At 47.7% G+C, this 7,160-nt stretch overlaps 1 pseudogene; it reads left to right on the top strand.

Annotated features, from left to right (window-relative positions):
* The first annotated feature begins 4,182 nt into the window (after positions 1-4,182).
* Positions 4,183-6,933, top strand: LOC147120273 (large ribosomal subunit protein eL33 pseudogene; annotated as a pseudogene).
* Positions 6,934-7,160: the final 227 nt, after the last annotated feature.

The raw sequence follows: 7,160 nt of genomic DNA, 5'->3' as shown, positions 1-7,160 counted from the left end.
TTTAAGACTGTAGTGGGAGTTGTGTATAGGCTGCCTTGTAGCAGCTGTGAAGTGCTAGATTGTATAAATACAGAGATTAGACAAACCTGCAGTAAAAGCAGAGTGGTTTTAATTAGGGATTTTAACTTTCATACAGATTGGGATAAGCAGACTAGCACCTGTCAGAAAGGTAGTGAATTTTTTGTGTGTGTCCGGGATAGTTTTCTACAACAATATGTCCTAGAATTAACAAGGGGGCATGCCATATTAGATTTAGTAATGAGTAATGAGCCAGATTTAGTTAACAGCCTAACTGTGCATGAACATTTATCTAATAGCGATCATAACATGATCAAGTTTAACATAACATTTGAAAGGGAGAAATGCAAAACAGCTACTAAGATTCTAGATTTGGGTAAGGCTGACTTCAAAGGGATGAGAGAGAGACTGTCCACAAACAGGACTGCCCTGGTAGACCCATCGTTTCAGCCTGCTCTTGCCCCACAGAACTTATTTCTTCTTTTCTCAACTCTATCTTTGCTCCCCTTGTCCAGTCTCTTCCCACCTACATCCATGACTCTTCTGACACCCTACGCCACTTTAACAGTTTCCAGTTTCCTGGCCCCAACCACCTCCTTTTCACCATGGACGTACAATCCCTCTACACCTCCATCCCCCACCAGGATGGCCTGAGGGTGCTCCGCTTCTTCCTTGAACAGAGGCCCAACCAGTCGCCATCCACCACCACCCTCCTCTGCGTGACTGAACTTGTTCTCACATTGAACAACTTCTCCTTTGACTCCATTCATTTCCTCCAAATTAAAGGTGTTGCTATGGGTACCCGCATGGGTCCTAGCTATGCCTGCCTTTTCGTGGGATATGTGGAACACTCTTTGTTCCAGTTCTACTCGGGTCCCCTCCCTCACCCCTTTTTCCGGTACATTAATGACTGTATCGGTGCCGTTTCCTGCTCTTGCCCTGAACTAGACAATTTCATTCACTTTGCCTCCAATTTCCACCCTTCCCTCATCTTCACATGGTCCATCTCCAACTCTTCCCTTCCTCGACTTCTCCGTCTCCATCTCTGGGGATAGGTTATTGACCAACATTCACTACAAGCCCACTTACTCCCACAACTACCTGGACTACACTTCCTCCCACTCCGCCTCATGTAAGGACTCTATTCCATTCTCCCAGTATCTCCATCTCCGCCGCATCTGCTCCAACGATGCCACCTTCCACACCAGTGCTTCCAACATGTCTTCCTTTTTCCTCAACCGAGGATTCCCCTCTACCGTGGTTGACACGGCCCTTGACCGGGTCTGTTCTATCACTCACACTTCAGCCTGCACCCCTGCCCCTCCCTCCCGGAACCACGATAGGGTTCCCCTTGTCCTCACCTTTCACCCCACCAGCCTTCACATTCAACGGATCATCCTCCGCCATTTCCACCATCTCCAACGTGATCCCACCACCAAACACATCTTCCCCTTCCCTCCCCTTTCAGCATTCCGCAGGGACTGCTCCCTCCGAGACACCCTAGTCCACTCCTCTATCACCCCCAGCACCCCTTCTCCTTTGCCCGGCTCCTTCCTGTGCAAGCGCAGGAGATGCAACACCTGCCCCTATACCTCCCCCCTTCCCACTGCCCAGGGCCCCAAACACCCCTTCCAGGTGAAACAGCGATTTACTTGTACTTCTTGCAATCTAGTATACTGGATTCGCTGCTCACGACGTGGTCTCCTCTACATTGGGGAGACCAAACGCAGATTGGGTGACCGCTTTGCGGAACACCTCCGTTCAGTCCATAAGGGTGACCCCGAGCTCCCGGTCACCTGTCATTTCAATTCACCGTTCCGTTCCCACTCAGACCTCACCGTCTGCGGCCTCTTGCATTGTTCCATGGAAGCTCAACGTAAACTCGAGGAACAGCACCTCATCTTCCGATTAGGCACTTTACAGCCTTCCGGACTCAATATCGAGTTCAACAACTTCAGATCATAACCTCGGCCCCTATTTCATTTTTATATTTTTTATCCACACTTTTGGTTTGTGACTTTTCCTTTTTTCTCTCTCTCTCCCCCATGGCAGCTGTCGTTCACTCTGTCAGCGCATTTCACACTTCACCTCGAGCCATTGTCTGTTTCTTTACCTGTCCTATTACTATCTCGTCTCACCTTGAATATCTCTTAATGTCTCTTCTTTCATCCCCTCCCCAATGTCCCAGCCCCCAAACTGCCTTTTGTTTCATTTCCTGCCTTTTCTCTCAGTTCTGTTGAAGGGTTTTGACCCAAAACGTTGACTCTATTTCTCTCTCCACGGATGTTGCCTGGCCTGCTGAGTTTTTCCAGCATTTTCTGTTGTTATTACTGTCCACAGTAAACTGGGCAAATCTGTTAATGGGTAAAACAACAGAAGATCAGTGGGAGCTGTTCAAAAAAGTATTTCAGGTGATACAGAACCAGCTTATACCCCTGAGGGGCAAGAGCTCCACTTGCCAAAAAAAACAGCCATTGACGACTAGAGATAAGGGACAGCATAAAACTAAACAAAAAAGCGTCTAAAAATGCAAAAAATAGCACAGATCCTGTTGAATGGGAAAGATACAAAGAACAGCAAAGGGTCACAAAACAGATAGCAAGAGCTACAAAAAAGGAGTATGAAAGGAAACTTGCAAGGGATATCAAAATCAACAGTTTTTTTTACAATTACATTCAGAAAAAGAGGGTAGTCAGGAGCAATGTTGACCCCTTAAAAACTGAAAGTGGTGATATTATCAATGATAATAAGGAAATGGACATAATGATTAATTACATGAATAATTCACATGTTGAATAATTACTTTGCATCAGTATTTATAGTAGAAGAAGAGGATGACATGCCAGAAATTCCAAGGAAACTAAATCAGGGACAGGGACTCAATAAAATTAATGTAAATAAAATAACAGTAATGAAGAAAATAATGGCACTAAAGAGTGACAAATCCCCAGGACCAGATGGTTTCCATCGCAGGGTTTTAAAGGAAGTAGGTGAGCACATTGCAGATGCCCTAAACTATAATCTTCCAAAGTTCTCTAGATTCAGGAACTGTTCCTTTAGTTTGGAAAATGGCGCATGTCACTCCGCTATTTAAGAATGGCGAGAGAGGGAAACCAGGGAATTATAGACCAGTTAGCCTAACATCTGTTGTCAGGAAATTGCTAGAGCCTATAATTAAGGAGAGGGTGATTGAACATCTCAAAAATTTTCAGCTGATCAGAGAGAGCCAGCATGGATTTGTGAAAGGTAAGTCATGCCTGACAAACATGATTGAATTTTTGGAGGAGGTGACTAAAGTGGTGGACAGAGGAATGTCTATGGATGTTATTTATATGGACTTCCAGAAGGCATTTGATAAAGTCCCACATAAGAGACTGTTAACTAAGGTAGAAGCCCAGGGAACTGAGGGCAAATTATTGACCTGGTTAGGAAATTGGCTGAGCGGCAGGAGACAGGCAGTAGGGATAATGGGTAGATACTCAAATTGTCAAGATATGACTAGTGGTGTCCTGCAGGGATCTGTGTTGTGAGCAGTGGAGTAATGTGAGCAGTTCTGGGCACCACATCGTAGGAAGGATACATTGGTCTTGGAGCAAGTGCAGTGTAGGTTTACCAGTATTAAACCCGAATTCAAGGGTTAAGTTACAAGGAGAGATTGCACAAATTAGGATTGTATTCTGTAGAATTTAGAAGGTTAAGGGGTGATCTGATCAAAGTTTTCAAGATATTAAGAGGAATAGATAGGGTAGATAGAGAGAAACTATTTCCACTGGTTGGGGATTCTAGGACTAGGGGGCATAGTCTAAAAATTAGAGCCAGACCTTTCAAGAGTGAAATTAGAAATCACTTCCATACACAAAGGGTGGTAGAAGTTTGGAACTCTCTTCCACAAATGACAATTGATGTTAGGTCAATTGTTAACCTTAAATCTGAGATCGATAGCTTTCTGTTAACCAAAGTTATTAAGGGATATGGGCCATATGGAGTTAGGGTGCAGATCAGCGAGGATCTCATTGAATGGCAAGTCAGGCTCGAGGGGCTGATTGGCCTACTCCTGTTCCTATGTTTCTAATGCATGCTTCACAATCAATGTTCCCTGTAATCCTTTTGGCACCATGCAGCCTCTTTCAGGGCTGCACGGCCCATTCGAAATACCACGCATGCATGGTTTTTGCATTGAAAAGCTGGCAAGCTGGCTGCATGGGACCTCTGGAGTGCTGCATGGCCGCACAGCTTAAAGGGAAGATTGTTCATAATACTTGCTGGTACATGCAGTGAGGTTCATACATAGTTACACATTACTGTACCTTAGGGTACAGGCTACTTGGTGATAGAGCTGCATTCGTCTCTGGCCGGGGAAGTGGGGCAGTGAGGTGGGGCAAAATGGTAAACATGTTCCTGTTACATCCGTGTAATAATCAGACACAGACTGCGGAGGACGGTACAACGGTGTTTACTCAACGTGGCTCAGACTGCAACTGATCTGTACAGATTACTACTCAGTGTGATATACAGGTGTGGTCACTGCCGGTACTGCAGTATACATGAGCTGTAAAACATAGTTCCCCCCCTTAAAGGCACATACATTACAGTTCCCTCAGAATGTATATACAATTTTCAAGAAATATCAAACAAAGCAAATCTTTACAAATACATTTACAATGTCACTACTAATAGTGATCAGAGGAATTCTTACCCCACAATAAATATTCTGTTTCATGTAGCAGAAATTAAAATTGCTACTCCTGTAAAACACATCAGGCCACAGGAGTTATATTGTGGCGGTTCCACCGGGTGTCCCTTACACATACAATGTATATAATTTACTTTAACCTAACTGTACGTGTATTACTTACCTGTATGGGCCATTGCCCCTTTAACTTATCTGTGGGGGCCGTTGCCCCTTTAAGACGCGCCCTAGCGCATTGCATGACGTACGTGCGGCAGCCGCCGGCCCGACTCGGCTTTCCAGGGCGGCCGCCGGCACAGCCCGGCCTACCGCGACTTCGGCCGCATCGGCCAGCAGACATAAGCGACGCGATCCCCCGCTCGGCCTCCAGCTTCCTTTACCACGGTCGTGACTTTGGCCTCAATGGCCAGCCTACGCACCGGGTGAACGTGGCAACATATCAGCGCGGGTCACATGACCGCCCCAAGCGCGGGCCAACGCGCTAACATCAGGACGCGGTCACGTGACTCCCGAAGAGCGGGAAAATGCGACCGAGCGTGATGACATCATCACGCTCTCCCGAGGACTATGGACTCAGTCCTTGTGGAGTCCCCGCCAGGGTAAGACCTATCTCGCATTGCTCCTGTGTAAAGCCAGCTTACCTGTTGTATTTCGTCAGTTCCAGTTAATAAACAACTTAGTGATTATTCATCCGAACTCGAACTAAATTATTTAGTAGGCATTCGTCCCGAGAGGTCAACACAAATACCTACAGTTGGTGACCCCGAGACCGTGAACGTTTTTCACGGCTGAAGCGCAGCCAACAACACCTCCAACGATGTGAGTACGGGCGCTCATCAATTCCTACACTACAATTGATGACCCCGTATCCGTGAACGTTTTTCACGGAAGATCCGCGCAACCTGAACCTCGTCTCCTCAGACGACAACCGATGAACAACCGACTCCGTGGACGGTTTTCATGGAGGAAGCACGCAGCCTGAACCTGGCGACCCCGTCTTTGCGAACGTATTCGCATGGGAAGTGCAGCCTGGAGGTGATCTCGTTTTTCACGGACAAAACAAACACACAGCCAGACCTCGATTTTTGTGAACGTTTTTCACAAAGGAAGCACGCCATGGCAGCACCAGCCGTTTCGCTATCGCTGCTGCACTTCAGGGAGAAACAACCGCCCTCATGCTTGGTACAGGTAGAAGTCCAGTTCGCTGGGAGCAGCGACGGGGGGCAGACCACGCATTTGTTTCCCGTCCCCGTAGTCGATTTTTCTACCGCCACGTGGGTCGTCCGCCTCTACGTCCAACGCAACAGCAAGTATAAATCTCTCCAAGCGCGGGGTACAGCACGTTCGGGCCCACAAGATCGGAGCGCGCCCGGCGGGGATACCACGAGAACTCACCCTCGCGAACCACAAGGACGCACTCCGCGATCAACGCGAGGACCCATCCCTCGCACACCACGAGGACCCATCCCTCGCAAGCCACGAGGCTCCACCCCTCGTGCAACACGAAGACTCATTCCCCGCCGACGACGCACCAGCCCGTCGGCCTGCTGGTTGTGTTTCCTATCATACTTGCCAGCAAGTAAGAGAAGCATGCCGCCTTCTCAGCAGTAGTTTCACTAAGCCAACAACAACAAGCAGCGTTGCCGCCCTTCTGGCAGTTTCCCCCCACCGAAAACGACGCCGACCCGGTCTGTCCCACCCTTTCTCTGGTCCATCAGCACAAGGGTCCGGAGGCGATTCCTCTCCATAGAGCACGAGCTAGAAACAGGTTTTAAGCTACAGCAGGTCGAAAGCCTGCACTCTGATTTACACGACCGGACAAGCGCTGAAGATTAGCCTTCCTACTCGAACATTGACAGAAAACCTTCCGAAAGCAGGTTACTATTACTTCTGCTGTTCCATTGTTGATATCAAGCCTTGTAATATTCATAGGTTCTGCAAAACTGCGTTTACTGGCTATAAACGAGGCTTTCAAAACCAAAGAGAGCACCGCTCTCCTGAAGATTGAGGGGGTTTATTGCCGCGAAGAAACGGAATTTTACCTGGGCACGAGAGGTGCCTATGTCTACAAAGCAAAGAACAGCACTGTCACTCCTGGTGGTAAACCACACAAGACTCGTGCTCATTGAAGCAGTGGCATGGTCCATGCCATGTCCAGCAGTAACCTGCCTACCAGGGCTATGGGGCACAGGATTCGTGCGAAGCTGTACCCATCAAGGATTTGAAGCACAGCTGCACGTCAATTGACAAGAAATAGCAAATTTTTCCTAGTCGACCTGGTTAACTTCCAGTTCTTTTAGCCCAGTCCTCAGCAAACAAGTCGAGCAAGAGTCAGACACGGAGCTCAACATGCACACCCCCTTGCTTAACCGCTTCCTCAACGTTGCTGCCTCACCAGCTATTGGTTTCAACCACTTTGGTAGGGGCAATCGAGGGGTAAAATTGTTGCATC

Source organism: Somniosus microcephalus, chromosome 4 (genome assembly GCF_052327205.1).
Source record: "Somniosus microcephalus isolate GS21.2 chromosome 4, FLI_Smic_1.0, whole genome shotgun sequence".
NCBI classification, from domain to species: domain Eukaryota; kingdom Metazoa; phylum Chordata; class Chondrichthyes; order Squaliformes; family Somniosidae; genus Somniosus; species Somniosus microcephalus.
This window is presented reverse-complemented; position numbering and strand designations above follow the sequence as displayed.